Raw genomic sequence first — 14,457 nt, 5'->3', positions numbered from 1 at the left:
CATCAATCAATCATCAAATAACACTCAATACAACATGATACCATCCAAAAACAAACAAACAATCGTTTTAAAGTCCAAATTTCATGTAAGTAAATCAATTACCATGGCTCTGAGGCCAGTTGTTGGAAATTATTTTACCAGGATCTTAGATCTACTCACAAGTATGTTGTTTAAACACCCTAAATATGAACTTTCTAAAACGATAAATTAAACACATATAAAATTAAGAAAACCTTACATTGATGCAGTAGAATTAATGTCTCCTTCCACTCAGATCTCTAACCCTTGTATCCTTTCTGTAGCAGAGTATAATCAAGATCTGAGCCCGAATGTCCTTCTTCTTCAAGTTTGATCCTTCACAGTCTTCCAATCTATGATTGAGTTGCGCTGTGTGTGGGCACTTACTCTTTCACTAGGGTCACGAAAAAGATGAAGGGAAAAGAGAGAGGGATTTCGGCCAGGTATAGAAAGTGGGGAAGGCTCAGTTTTTCTGAAGAGAGAAATTTCTGTCAGAAAAGGTTATTGAAAACTTGTGTTTTGACTGAGCCATCACTTTCTATTTATAGGCAACTACTAGGTTTAGGTTAGGAATTATTTGGCATTAAAATAATGAAAATATTAATTTGAAAAACCTATTTAAGTGGCCGGCCATGGTGTGTTATTGGGCCTCACTTAATTTTGCAGTTTTATCAAATTTTATCTCTATTTTCTCAAAAACGCCAATTTTCTAATTCTAACCTTTTAAATGCCAAAACTAATTATTTAATAACTAAAATAGATTATTAAATAATATTGTCATTTAATTTAATTATTAATTAGACATATAAAGTCCATTAATAAATAAATAAACCTAGAAACTCTTTTCTTTACAATTTCACCCCTGCTTAGTGAAAATTCATAAAATTAGACATAGTCTAACTTTAGAATTATAATTGATCAATCACGAATCAATTAATGAGTCTTACAAGCAGAATGTTCTCAACTAGAATGGGGACCATGGATCTATATGCTGAGCTTCCAATAAGTGAACCAAATTTACCAAGTAAATTCCTACTTATTAATTCTTCGTTGAATCCACTCTTAGAACTTAGAATTGCACTCTCAGACTTATATAGAGCATATTGTATGTTCCACGATATCAATATACTATCTCATTTAACCATTGTTATAATCTTATTGTGATTTAAAGATCCTCTATATAGATGATCTACATCGAGATGGGATTTCTTTACCGTTCTCACCCCTCAATGTATTTTGCCCCTTAAAACACTTAGCTACCTGTAAATGGTGTTTAGTGATCTAATAATTAGTCAGTTAAAATAAGAGCTCATCCATTTACTTCTATTTGCTAAACTCGAAGGGAATCATCACTTGACTTCTATACACCAGTAGAAGCTATAGATTCCATATTTATGTTCAGCACTCCCACTCAATCATACTATCATGTTCCCAAAATATACGTATCACCCTGACCCAAAAGTAGGCTTAACTAATAAATCAAAGAACATGAATAACACTCCTGAGTTGAGCCCAAGCATATCAGGATTTAGATTCTTTTAATCTTAAGATCAACTACTGATATTGACTTGGAAAGATATGTATAACGGTAAGTTTGTAATATCTTAACTTAGTTGCAATATCGGTCCAGTCCAATGTATACTCCATACATTCGAAACTAGTATACTTTACTAATGTCCTAGAAAGAACATAACACTTACTCCAAGTGTAAGTATACATCATCGTTGATTATCACATTAGTGTAAATCCAATAACACTGATGAAACAGGGACCAAAACTTTTGATTCATATGATCACAACCACATTCCACTGTGTTGACGATACTGTAATTGTGAATAAACATATGATCTGGATTTAACTGATTTTGTGTGTATGAATGTAATAAACATATCAAACATATTAAACCATTAGTATGTAAAATTCATGCAAACATCAATCACTTCAAATTTCTTATATTGATAACTAATCAGATTGTAAAGAGTTTTATTTAGGGCATAAAACCCAACATATATTTCAGGTGAAATTGAATATTGGAGAACAAGGCAACACAAGTAAAGAAATAACTAACCAGTGAAGAAAAAAATGATCATAAGGTGATTTGCATTTATAAGAAATTAAGTAATGATTATTAGACTTTGATCATAATATATTATATACTTCAGGTGATGTTTTTGCATAAATTTATAACTTATTTATTAAGTTATAACCATATATTTATACTAGGCGGTAACTACGTGCAAGACACGTTTTATCTTCTCTATTTGGTATAATTTTTATTATAATTTTGATTAAATCTTTCGTTGTATTTTTTTTGAGCTCCTTTGGATGTAATTGTATTCAGAGTTTTATTTTTATACGATGAATAGATACAACAATTTGAAAAAAAAAATTGATTCTGTTAAAATTGACAATTATATAGTATATTCTGTCAAAAAACATAACATAAAGTTAATATTGACAATTATTTTTTGAATGGTTGTCTTGCTCTGAAAATAATTTTTATAAATGGAATGAGTATCTGTTAAAGTTAACTTTTTTTTGGTATATTCTGTTAAATATATAACAATCTGTTAAGTACACAACAAAATCTGTTAGATAGACATTTTATATATTAGGTAATAAGATCTAATTTTAAAGTTTGTAAAAGTAAAAATAACTAATGCCGTTTTTTACATTTTATTTGTGGACATTCAAAATTAGTTTTTGTTGTCAAGAAGTTAAGCAATAATATTTTCAATTTTTATTATTATGAGATCATTTATGTTTTTCATTATCGATTGTTTGGGTCAAAAGTTATTGTTATTATTTTTCTGATCTTTTCATCTTCTTTTCTCTTTTCTTGGAGTTTTGCTGTCAATTTTGTATAAAATTTTGCTGCCTTGATTCTATGAGGACTCGATGATTTCAAATTAAAGTATTTTATTGTATTATAAAATGTCTAACTTATTTATTTTTGTAGGTTAATTATGCTATGTTGATTTATTGATAAATGGATGTATGTAATTGATCAAATGTTTGTTTATTGATGTAGATACTACTAAACAAAACAAGTACCTAATTTTCATTTATTTACTTTATTTTTTCCTCTGAATATAGAGTAAATTAACAATGACCTCTATATATGGTACTCCTCTAGGTTAAGCAAGTGGAAATTGCAGTGGAATAATGAGAGAAGGTGATATAAAATTATGTGATGAGCTTCTTGAGGCTATTTTTAATAAGGAAAGTCACATATATTTATACAATACTTGTGTATTTATTTTCTCAATGATTAATGATAGTTTTGACTATTCAATTTGGTGTAATGTTTCTATTACAGTTGAAGAATTGTGGTGCAGGAAGTGATTCCTGAGTTCAAAAAATATTCAGAGAGAAAGGCTCAACAGATATACTAAATTAATTGATTTTTCTTTTAGTGCTGAAACATTTCTAAGTATGTTAGAATGACTATTTGAATGTAAAAATAAAAAATGGAGAAATATGCATATTTTATCACTTGTTAAATAAAATTGAATACATATGACTAAGCATACGTGCAATGCACGTAACTTTCGCCTGATATAATATAAGTGTATGAATAAGAAAATATAAGATATTTATCTCACAAATATTTTTATAATATATAGGATAAATAGCGGTATAAGTACTAAAAGTTTAAGTTTGTAAGCGGCATAAATTTTATATTTATTTTTAGCAGTATAAGTACCTAATATTTGTAAAACTATAATTTTTCTCTAATTTTGTCAGTACTGACTCTGTTATTATCTTAAATAGGGCACATATAAGATCTGAATTCTAAATCATTGGGTCTAGATAGAAACATGTAGTATCAGTTACTTCCAAATATTTTTTTTAATAAATTCAAAACGGAATTTGTATTGACGAAAATAGAAAAAAAATTACAGTTTTAAAAAAATTGGGTACCTTTGCTGCTAAAAATAAACATTGAGTTTATGTTGCTTACAAACTTAAAATTTTAGGTACTTATACCGCTATTTACCCTATATTATATTTATATTATATAATTAATCAATAATAATCGTTTATTTAATTACATGGTTATAATAAGAATTTAAAAATTGACCTGAATTAGATTTTGAGTAAGATTGAGAAATCTTAGCTATTGATCAAAACTAATTATTCTATTATTTTCATTAAATAAATAATTAACTTAAAACTGAGAGCCTATATAAAAAAAAGGCTAATTAGTAATTTTTCCCCCCGAACTTTGATATGTACTAAATCGTGCTCCCTGAACTTTTTTGGCCGTTAAAAATTCCCCTCGAACTATTGAGATTGTTAAATTAAAGGACTTTTGTCTAATTTTAGTAAAAAATTCTAACATGGATGAAAGTTCAAGGGGCATGATTTAGTACATATCAAAGTTTGAAGGGCAAGATTTGGTAGATATTAAAGTCTGGGGAGCATGATTTAGTACATAAACTGTAAAGCCCGCTTAGTTAATTTGGAAATTAGCAGTTATTTATGTTAATCATGAAATTATTTATAGCTATTTAAATAATTTATTATGGATATTTATGGAATTCAGATATGCATGAGTATGTTATCAGTAGCTTTTATATTTCGCATTTCCGGTGTCCGGTATTTTGGAACGCGGCGTTTGGCTCAGTAGAAATCACAACTTAGTATGTTAGTATTTTGGGGACGGGTTTTAGACATTGGGAATGTCGGGAATGGCCGGGAATTTAGAATTTCCCAAAAATACCCCTTTAGTGGTTATTATGTGATTTTATGGTGGAGGGGCAAAATGGTCTTTTTGCCCCAATGACTTTTTGTCTTTTTGTGACTTTTATTTGGGAAAATAAATGTTAATTGTTTTATTTTTTTGGCTGAAGTAAATGAAATAGGTGGCTTTAGTTTATTTCCAATTTTTACAAATTTATGCTAAGTGTAAAAAAAAAAGAAAAGAAGAAAGAAAATTTCAAAAAGAAACTCTCTCAAGCCTCTCTCTTTTCGGCCACCTTTGAGCAGCAAGGAGGAAGGATTTTTCTTGGTGATTCAAGTCCTCCTTGTGTAGATTTTGTGATCCTTAGTTGCTTGTAAGTGGTTCTCAACCTTTCTTTGTGTTTTTGATGTTTTTAATGTGAAAATGGTAGGTTGCATGTTAGATTTTGTGGCTGTTGTTGTTGCTGTGATTCTATGGTTGATTTCTGTGGTGTAAGCATGTTAAATTGAAATGAATTAAGCTATGTTAGAAGCATGTAGGTTAGATTGTTAAAGCCTTGAGTTTTCTTTGCAAAAGTATGAATTTTGGAAGGAAAATGTTGTGATTCTGTTCTGTGATGTTGTTGTTGTTTCTAAATGTTTTCTGAGGTAATATTATGCTAGTTTAAGGTGAATTAAGCTAGTGGATTGCTTGTTTAGTTGGATTTGCTCAAGCTTGAGTTTGGAACTCAAAGCTTGAGCTCCAATGGTGATTTTTGTGTATGTGGTTTCTGGGTAGGTTTGAGGCTTTAGAAATGTTATTTGGGACATATAGAACAGGTCTGGAAAGTTTGGGACCAATTGGGGTTGAATTGGTCAAGTTATGAGATTTTATGGTTGCTGCCTGCGAGGAACCGGAATTCCGGTTGTGCATCCGGAATTCCGGATGGGGTCCTGAATTTTCCCAGAACCGGAATTCCGGTTGGGCAACCGGTCTGCCGGTTGGGGGATTTTTCAGAACCCTAGTTTTCCTCGTTTTTGGGTTTTTAGGGGTATTGCCATGCTTTTTATCGATAGGGAAACTTTTAGTTTCAAGTTTTAGTCCCCGGGAAGTGATTTAGCGTGTCACTTATAGCGTTGTGATTTTTATGGTTTAGGAGCCAGTAATCCGCCGTTCGCCTTCGGTTCCGGTCGGGTTGACCTAAGACACCCGAAATCGGAATCCGTGTAAGATTAGTATAACAGTATGCATATGTAGATTACATGTTTAGCGTGCATGTAGGAAGCCTGCTAGATTACATTAGATATGTATTTAGGCTTCGAACCATCCAACCCCGTCACGTCGGTACGAGCCGGAGTATGACCAAGGCGGAGTATGACCGGTTCGACCGATCAGCCGACACTTGGTTGGTGGTTCGCTATTGACCTATCCCGTCGGTACAGTGGAGTATGACCAGCGGCGGAGTATGACCGGTTCGGCCGATCGGGAGGATACTTGTCAATAGTACCGTCCCCCGAACGTTCAAAACTCGGTACCATGTTGGACATGGCGGTAGTGCTCGCACCATGTTGGACATGGCAGTAGCGGGACTCAGTATCGTGTTGGACACGGCAGTCAGTTTTATGTATGATATTATTATGCTTTTCTTACTGAGTCTGTCGACTCACAGTTTACGTTCATGTGTAGGTAAAGGCAAGGCAGTTGCTGATGGACCGTGAGCGAGCTTATGAGATTGTACATGTCGGGGCGGTTAGGCCTGGAGCGTACGATCCTCGGGACAGCATGGCTGAGATTTTGTAACTGTCGTTAGACGACTTTATTTTGATGTAAAAGTTGAACAGTAAAAACGTTTGTAAATATTTTTATAAATCGGGATCCCGAGACTTTTGTAAAATGGTTTATAAGTTAATGAAAAAGCAAAATTTTAATTAATCACGTTTTTCCATAAACCTCGTTGATTAGCAACGAGCTGCACAGTACGTTTAAAAATCACGTAATACGCCTAAGATAGTTAGGGTGTTACATAAACAATCACTGAAACAGTAAAATTGAATGAAATTAGACAAAAGTCCTTAAATTTAACAATCTCAATAGTTCGGGGGGAATTTCTAACGGCTAAAAAAGTTCAGGGGGTACGATTTAGTACATGTCAAAGTTCAAGGGGAAAAATTACTAATTAGCCTAAAAAAAAATAAATGAACATAAGTTACATATATATTTAAAGAAATAAGATTTGGGTCGGGTTAAGTACTTATTGATACGTGAATAAAAAATTCAAAAATTAAAGTACTCAAGGGAATGACTCATTTATTAAGTTGTATTCATATTTTAAGATGTAAAATAAGTTAATTTTCATAAATATATCTTTTTAATTTCATTTTAGGTTTTCTTGCTGAATTACTCTTCTCCTTCGTCTTGAACTTGGGTAGAGCAAAAGGGATTCCACAACATAATCAATGCCTCATGGCCGCCGTGGCCTGTGAACTCCGGTTTGGTTTGAGGAGGCAACATACCGTTGAGTACTGGATCTGAAATGGCTGACGCATTTTTTAAGCCCTTCTTTTCATCTTTGAATTTTAATACTCATGGCCATAACATGAGTACTGATCGGGTTGATTGTCAATTGCAGGTATTTCCATGGCTGAATTTAATAGAATTAATGAATTTAGGCTGTAATTTTAATTTTAGGTGGAATAAATGAACAATCTTTGCCCAATTCGAATATATATTTGTCAGAACAGAGATTTCTGCTGTGATTATATGTAGAAATAGCTACACACTTGCAATATTGAGGCAGGTAGGTTGATCTCTTAAATTAACAGTAATCAAGTGAATTTTTAAGGTTGATTAAATATATCTGCCTATCTTATCACAAATTAAATTGTTTGATTTAATATGCATGATTACGGTTATAAATTCTATGTACTTTTGTTTTCCACTTCAGTTTAGTAAATTGTGATACATCTATAAGTATATGTATATGCTTCAATTTTGAATAATCAAATAGTTAAGTGCAATCAAACTGCAGGTTGTGTTGGTTTTGGTATTGGCTAGAAGTTCTCCATAGTAAGCTATTTGGAGGGGACAACGGTTCTTAAGGATCTAATTCAGAAGGATAACATTACTATAAGGCTTTATCTCAATGGTATTGGCTTACAACCCATGTCAATTTTACCCAGAGAATGGTAATTTTTCCATTATTTTTTATACCATTCAGTCGAGAATTAGCATTCTTGTAGTTTACAACATAAATGTAATCTCAATAATAAGTTTGAAAGTGTTCAAATATATAATTTCAATTGATTTTTCATAATGTGTTATGTATATATTTGTTCATTTTTATTTTTAAAAGGAGATTTTGTCAACTGTTCATGATATTTTTTTTTTTGAAAGGGACTGTTCATGATATTATGTGAGAACTTTTTTGGTTATATGATATATATGTATGTATATATGATATATGTGTATATATATATAATGTGTTTATATAAAAAATTAAATATTGAAATCCTAATGAATTATGTTATTATGCTATTGGAGAGTTGTTTTTTGCAGTGACATTGTATCAAGTGTTAATCTTGGTTCTGAATTATTGATAAATGACATTGCACAAATTAAATTAGGTTTGAGTACTTTTAGCTCTAGATATCAGTTTGAGTTTGAGTATAAATCTAAGAACATTTTCTATTTGTGTATTGTATAAATTTTTGTTAATGAACAAAACAAATAATAAATCTGAACAGAAAAAAATCATGATGAAGGATAAGTTATGCAAAATCAGAGTAAATCCTTCCTTTTTTTAATTGTGATTGTTATCTTTCAAATTAAATATGGGTTTCGAATATGGATGATTAAATATGTTTTCCTATCTTATCACAAATTTTGTAATTTCATATTACTCTTTGTAATTTTATGACTTAATAATTTGTTTAACTATGTATAAATTTGTGATGGGTGGGAGTCGTTATTAAGGCTGAGGCTATTCAAATAAATGGCGGGTAATGATGAATGTATTTTTTTTGGGTAATGATGAATGTATTTTGATTTTGGTTATATTTTTTGATTAATTAAAGATAGTATTTTGAATTTTGATGATGCATTTATATATTTTTGTTGAAACTATTTATTGTTTGTTTCTATAAACATTGATGGATAGATAGAGTATATAATATAACATTATGTTTGGTCTACAGATAATCCTATTGTTGCAGTATTCTTACAGATAATCCTATTGTTGCAGCAATGATAGCAAAGAATATTTTTTACTGATTTAGATGCTGAGAGGGAAGATCTGAAAGGGTGAATTTCAAAATACTCTTGTTAAAATGAGAGTTGAGATAGTTGTTCCACTTCACTTTCTTTTAAATAATGGGAGTTGAGATCGTTGTTCCCGTTCACTTTTAAATAATTTACTATAGTATCGTTTGTAATTGTACTTGAAACCCATTCAGTTTCATTCTTTCAATACGTGTTTTAGTTTTATTATTTCTGGAATTATGTGATTATACTATCAAGCTTCTGTATTCAATTCTTAAGTTTTTATATTTATATTCAACATTTTTTACATTTTGTTCTAGAGATAATGTGTATGTGATTAAAATTGTCATTGTTCAACTTTTCAAACAAAATTTTGAACGATGGAGGAAGATTAAGAAATTTTTTTGATGTTGGCTGTGGATTTGCAAGTTTTGGAGTATATCTTTTATTATTTGACATCAGTGCAATGTCCTTAACATCAAATGATGTACATCAAAACCCAATCTAATTTGTTGTTCACTGATGATGAGTTTTTTCATGGCCAAATCTTTTACTCAATGTTGTCTTTTTTTGGGGTTACAAGTAACAAATGGCTACAATATAGTCAAAGAATCTATTGATACGAGAGATGTTTCTTATGTTTGCACAACATTTTCATGTAACAATAGTTTTTACTCATTGGATGTTACATTGAAATGTGTTAAATGAAAAGGGGTTAGAAGAACATATTACTATTATTCATGGTTGTCTTCGTCATATTAATAAAATATCACAGTAATTAATGGTTTTATCTATTTTTGATATTTAAATAATTGAGGTGATACAAAATTAAAAATATCTCCTATAATTATCTTATAATATAAACAAGAATTAAGAATTTATTTTTAAAACTTAACACACTGTTATCTTTTTTCTCTCTTGATCAATATATTATTATGTATTTTTTAAATTATTTTAAAAATGATTATTTATTAAATTATACTATAAATGACATAGTATAGAAATCATAATTCACTATCTAAAAATAAAATTAAAAAATACAACTAAATATACGTGCATTGCACGCGTGTATTTATTTTCTCAATGCTTAATGGTAGTTTTGATGAGACTTTTCTCGTGATCATTTTTGTTTTGACTATTCAATTTGGTGTGATGTTTCTATTACAATTGAAGAATTGTGGTGCAAGAAGTGGTCCATGAGTTCAAAAATTATTCAGAGAGAAAAGCTCTGTAGGAATTTATTCCTAAATTAACCTACACCACATCAAAGGAAATAAATCAAATACAAGGTAAAACCTCACCTTTAATCCTTGGTCAAAGCACAAGTTTGACCCCTGATTTTAAACCCCACAAACGACAACCCCTATTTCATGTACTACAAGTCGTTTCTATATTATTTAGGGCGTCTCCAATGGAGAAACTCAAATTTGGTGTTAAATCAACACCAAAAAACCACTATTATAACACTAATTTTTTTTTCAATTCCAACCACAACACTAAAAATTACACCAAATTTTATATTCTTTATTATTTTATTATTTTATAATATAATAAGAATATTTTAATACTAAATATATATAATTATTTACTTTTTCTTCTTTAAAGTATTATTTAATTATTAAAAACTTTTTTTTTTAAAATAATAGTGTAGTCTACAGTGCCCCACTAAATTTGGTGGGAGACTGTAAACAAAGCCATTTATGAGGATAGGTTTAGTATCTCATTGGAGTAAATATAGTGTGAAACTATACTATATTTGGTGTTTTAGTGTCCCATTGGAGATGGCCTTAGAAACCCTAAATTGCATCAGACATATATATTCTCTTTTTAGCATTCAAACACTCAAACACACACAACCCAGCCTCCACTTTGAAAACCCTAGCAGAGAAACCCTAGAGCTGCCTTCGTCTTCGATGTTCTTCTCTGAAGAGCAAGAAGACAGCAGTACAATTAACAGCCCAGAAAAACCAGAAATTAAACCCAGAAATCACCCTCTGCCCAGTTCGAACAACCCCCTTAAAACTGAGCCTTGTTCTTCGTTGTTCTTCTCTGAAGAACACGAAGAACACCAACAAAATACCCAGAAATTCCCAAGCAGAAATTAAATAAAACACAACAATAAAAGTGCAAAAAAGAAAAGGAAGAAATAACACCGGGTTTTATAGAGGTTCCCCAAAATCGTTCTGGGTACGTCCTCTTCGAGCTCGCCTCGTTCACTATGGATCTTCAATGATCAGATGATTACAAAAGGTGGGATTCCAAAACACACAGGTATTGTTTGGTAATCCGAATATGTTTACAATATTTTCTTCCTCTCTATTCTCTCTGTTTCTCTCAGATTTTGTACTAACTGTTGTGTATTTCTTATTTGTTGCATGAGCAATCTTCCTGAGATCTTGGATATCTGAAGTTCATATTTAGGGTGTTAATCAACATACTTGTGAGTAGATCTAAGATCCTGGTAAAATAATTTCCAACATAAGTAAGGTCAGGTCTAGTACTAACCATCAAGTACATTATGGACCCTACTGCATTAGAGTAGGGAACATTAGCCATCTCTTCTTGCTCTAACTTGGTCTTCGGGCACATAGATTTAGACATAAGGTATTGGTTGGTAATCGGCTGTGAAACAGCCTTTGAATCTTTCATAGAAAACTTTTCTATGGTCTTGTTGATATAGTCTTCTTAATGTAGCATGAGTTTCCCTTTGCGTCTGTCCCTTAGAATGTTGATCCCCAAAATCTTATTAGCCACACCTATGTCCTTCATTTCAAATTCCGACTTGAGCAAATCCTTGACCTTGTTGACATTTGACCTCCCCTTGCTAATTATTAGCATATCATCCACATAAAGTAGCAAGTAAATGACTTTAGAAATTTCCGAACCTTTAAAGTACAAATAGTGGTCATAATAACTTCTATTGAACCCCTGTTTGGTCATAAAAGTGTCAAACCGTTTGTTCCATTGTCTCGGGGATTGCTTCAATCCATATAGAGACTTGTCAAGCTTGCAAACATGGTCTTCCTTGCATTTAGCCACAAACCCCTTTGGCTGCTCCATAGAAATGTCTTCTTCTAGGTCCCCATGTAGAAAAGTTGTGGTCACATCCATTTGGTCAATCTCCATGTCAAACTGAGTAGCTAGTGAGAGCATCAACCTTATAGTCTTATATTTCACCACTGTTGAGAATATTTTTGTAAAGTCTACCCCTTCTTTCTGTGTGAACCCATTTGCCACCAATCTCGCTTTGAACCTTACCGGTTCATCCTCGGTCCTCCCTTCCTTGACTTTGAAAAGCCATTTGCAAGATACCACACTCTTGCCATCGGGTCTAAGTACAACTCTCCAAGTCTTATTCTTTATGAGAGAGTACATTTCCTCCTTCAATATTGCTTTCAACCAAGCCTTGTAATTTCTGTCTTTAAGTGCTTCTTCATAAGATTGAGGCTCATAAATCTCAGCTTTAAGTTTGCACATATAGGCATAGGCAATACTCTCATCCCACACATTGTAACTGTACTTCGGTTAGGTTTAGGAACTCTTCTAGCTCTATCTCTTGTAAGCTGATATTCTTTAAGGTCTTCCTGATTCCTGTCTTCTTCATCTTGAACTTCATGTTCCACCTGAATTGGTTCCACCTGATTTGGTGCTTCTTGAGGTTCCATTTGAATTGGTTCCACCTGATCTGGATTCGGCTCCACTTCAGTTGGGTTGGTTTGAGTGACTCCAATAGATGTACCTGCAGGGTTAGTTTCTGTGGAACCTGCATCAAGCTCATTAGTATTTTTACAAGGAAAATCATTTTCTTGAAAAATCACATCTCTACTAATGAGAGTTTTGAAACCTCCGTTCCCTTTTACCCACAATCTATAGCCCTTTACCCCCTCGTGGTAACCCAGAAACACACATTTTAGAGTCCTAAGCTCTAACTTGCCTACACTTTGATGTGCATAAGTTGCACATCCAAAAACTTTCAAATTAGACAAGTCAAGTGGTTTACGAGTCCACCTTTCTTCAGGGGTTTTACCTTCAATTGCACTAGAGGGACTTCTATTGATTAGGTATGTAGCAGTTACAACTGCTTTTCCCTAAAATCCATTTGCGAGCCCGGCATTGAAAAGCATGCACCTTGCTTTGTTCAATATGGTTATGTTCATTCTCTCAGCAACACCATTTTGTTGAGGAGTTTTCCTCACTGTCTTGTGCCTTTGGATTCCATTGTCTTGACAATAACCTGTAAACTCATCATTACAAAATTCTAGGCCATTATTTGTCCTTAGGGTTTTCAATTTCCGGTTAGTTAGGTTTTCAACAAGTAATTTCCAATGTACAAATTTTTTAAAAGCCTCATTTTTACGCTTTAACAGATAAACCCAAACCTTCCTAGAATAATCATCAACAATAGATAAGAAATAGGCACTACCCCCAAAAGTTAGGATTTTCTCAGGACCCTACAAATCCGAATGAACATAATCTAAGATACCTTGTGATTTGTGTGTGCCAGTTTGAAATTTAAGTCTATGATGCTTTCCTAGTACACAAAATTCACAAAAATCTACCTTGGTTACCTTATCCTTACCAAGTAGCTTTTGTTCACTCATGAGTTGTAGCCCTCTTTCACTAATGTGTCCAACCTTCTATGCCATAAGACAACCTTAGTGTCTTCTATAACATGCTCTTTGGTGTTGTGGCAGCAAGCTACGGGGCTTCCTTGCAAGTAGCATAGACCACCATTTTTGTGTCCTTTGATGATAGTCATAGACCCCTTGGCCAATTTGATTGTACCTACCTCAATTTTGCTAACAACACCAAGATAATCAAGTACACTAATAGAAATTAAGTTTCTAGATAAATCAGGAACATATCTAACATTAGTTAAAGTTCTAATAATGCCATCAAATATTTTAAAGTTAATAGAACCTGAACCTTCAATGATGCATGTTTGGTCATTCCCAATATTTACTTTGCCCCCTCTAGATTCCCTGTAATCAAATAAATAAGACTTATTGTTAGTCATGTGAAATGTACAACCCGAATCTATAATTCAATCACCTTTAAAAGATGATGCAGCCACATAGACATCTCCACTATCATAACCATCACTTAGGTTTGCATTTTGATAGTCATTCTTAGTCTTATTTTGCTTGTTTGATTCCTCTAGATGATCTGGATTTTGTTTCCCATTGCTTCTCTTGTAAAAGTAGCATTCTATCTTGAAATGCCCTAACTTTCCACAATGGTAGCACCCATTAGGATCTTTAGGACCCTTTGAATTTGACCTTCCTTTGTGATGATGATTGTTGCCCTTATGTGAACCCCTACTAGTGCTTGAACATCTACTAGTGCTTCTACCCCTATTTTGCCATGGTTACTTTTGTCCAGGCCTTCCCTTACTTATGTTAACATCTCCATTAGTATGCCCCGGTCTTTCAACTTTCAATTCCAAATCTTTTGATTTCAAAGCTGAGATTACTTCTTCAAGAGTGATCTCAGTTCTCCCATACTTAATGGCTGTC

General features: G+C 32.4%; 1 long non-coding RNA gene across 1 annotated transcript; it reads left to right on the top strand.

The window, feature by feature from the left end:
• Positions 1–7,036: 7,036 nt before the first annotated feature.
• LOC115709219 (uncharacterized) lies at positions 7,037–9,248 on the top strand. The gene is made up of 3 exons (XR_009686647.1): positions 7,037–7,313; positions 7,713–7,869; positions 8,925–9,248. It is a non-coding gene; the product is annotated as an uncharacterized LOC115709219 (long non-coding RNA).
• The last annotated feature ends 5,209 nt before the right edge of the window (positions 9,249–14,457 follow it).

Source organism: Cannabis sativa, chromosome 3 (assembly GCF_029168945.1).
Source record: "Cannabis sativa cultivar Pink pepper isolate KNU-18-1 chromosome 3, ASM2916894v1, whole genome shotgun sequence".
In the NCBI taxonomy this organism is placed as follows: domain Eukaryota; kingdom Viridiplantae; phylum Streptophyta; class Magnoliopsida; order Rosales; family Cannabaceae; genus Cannabis; species Cannabis sativa.
Note: the sequence above shows the minus strand (reverse complement) of the source record. Positions and strands in the feature narration are given on the sequence as shown.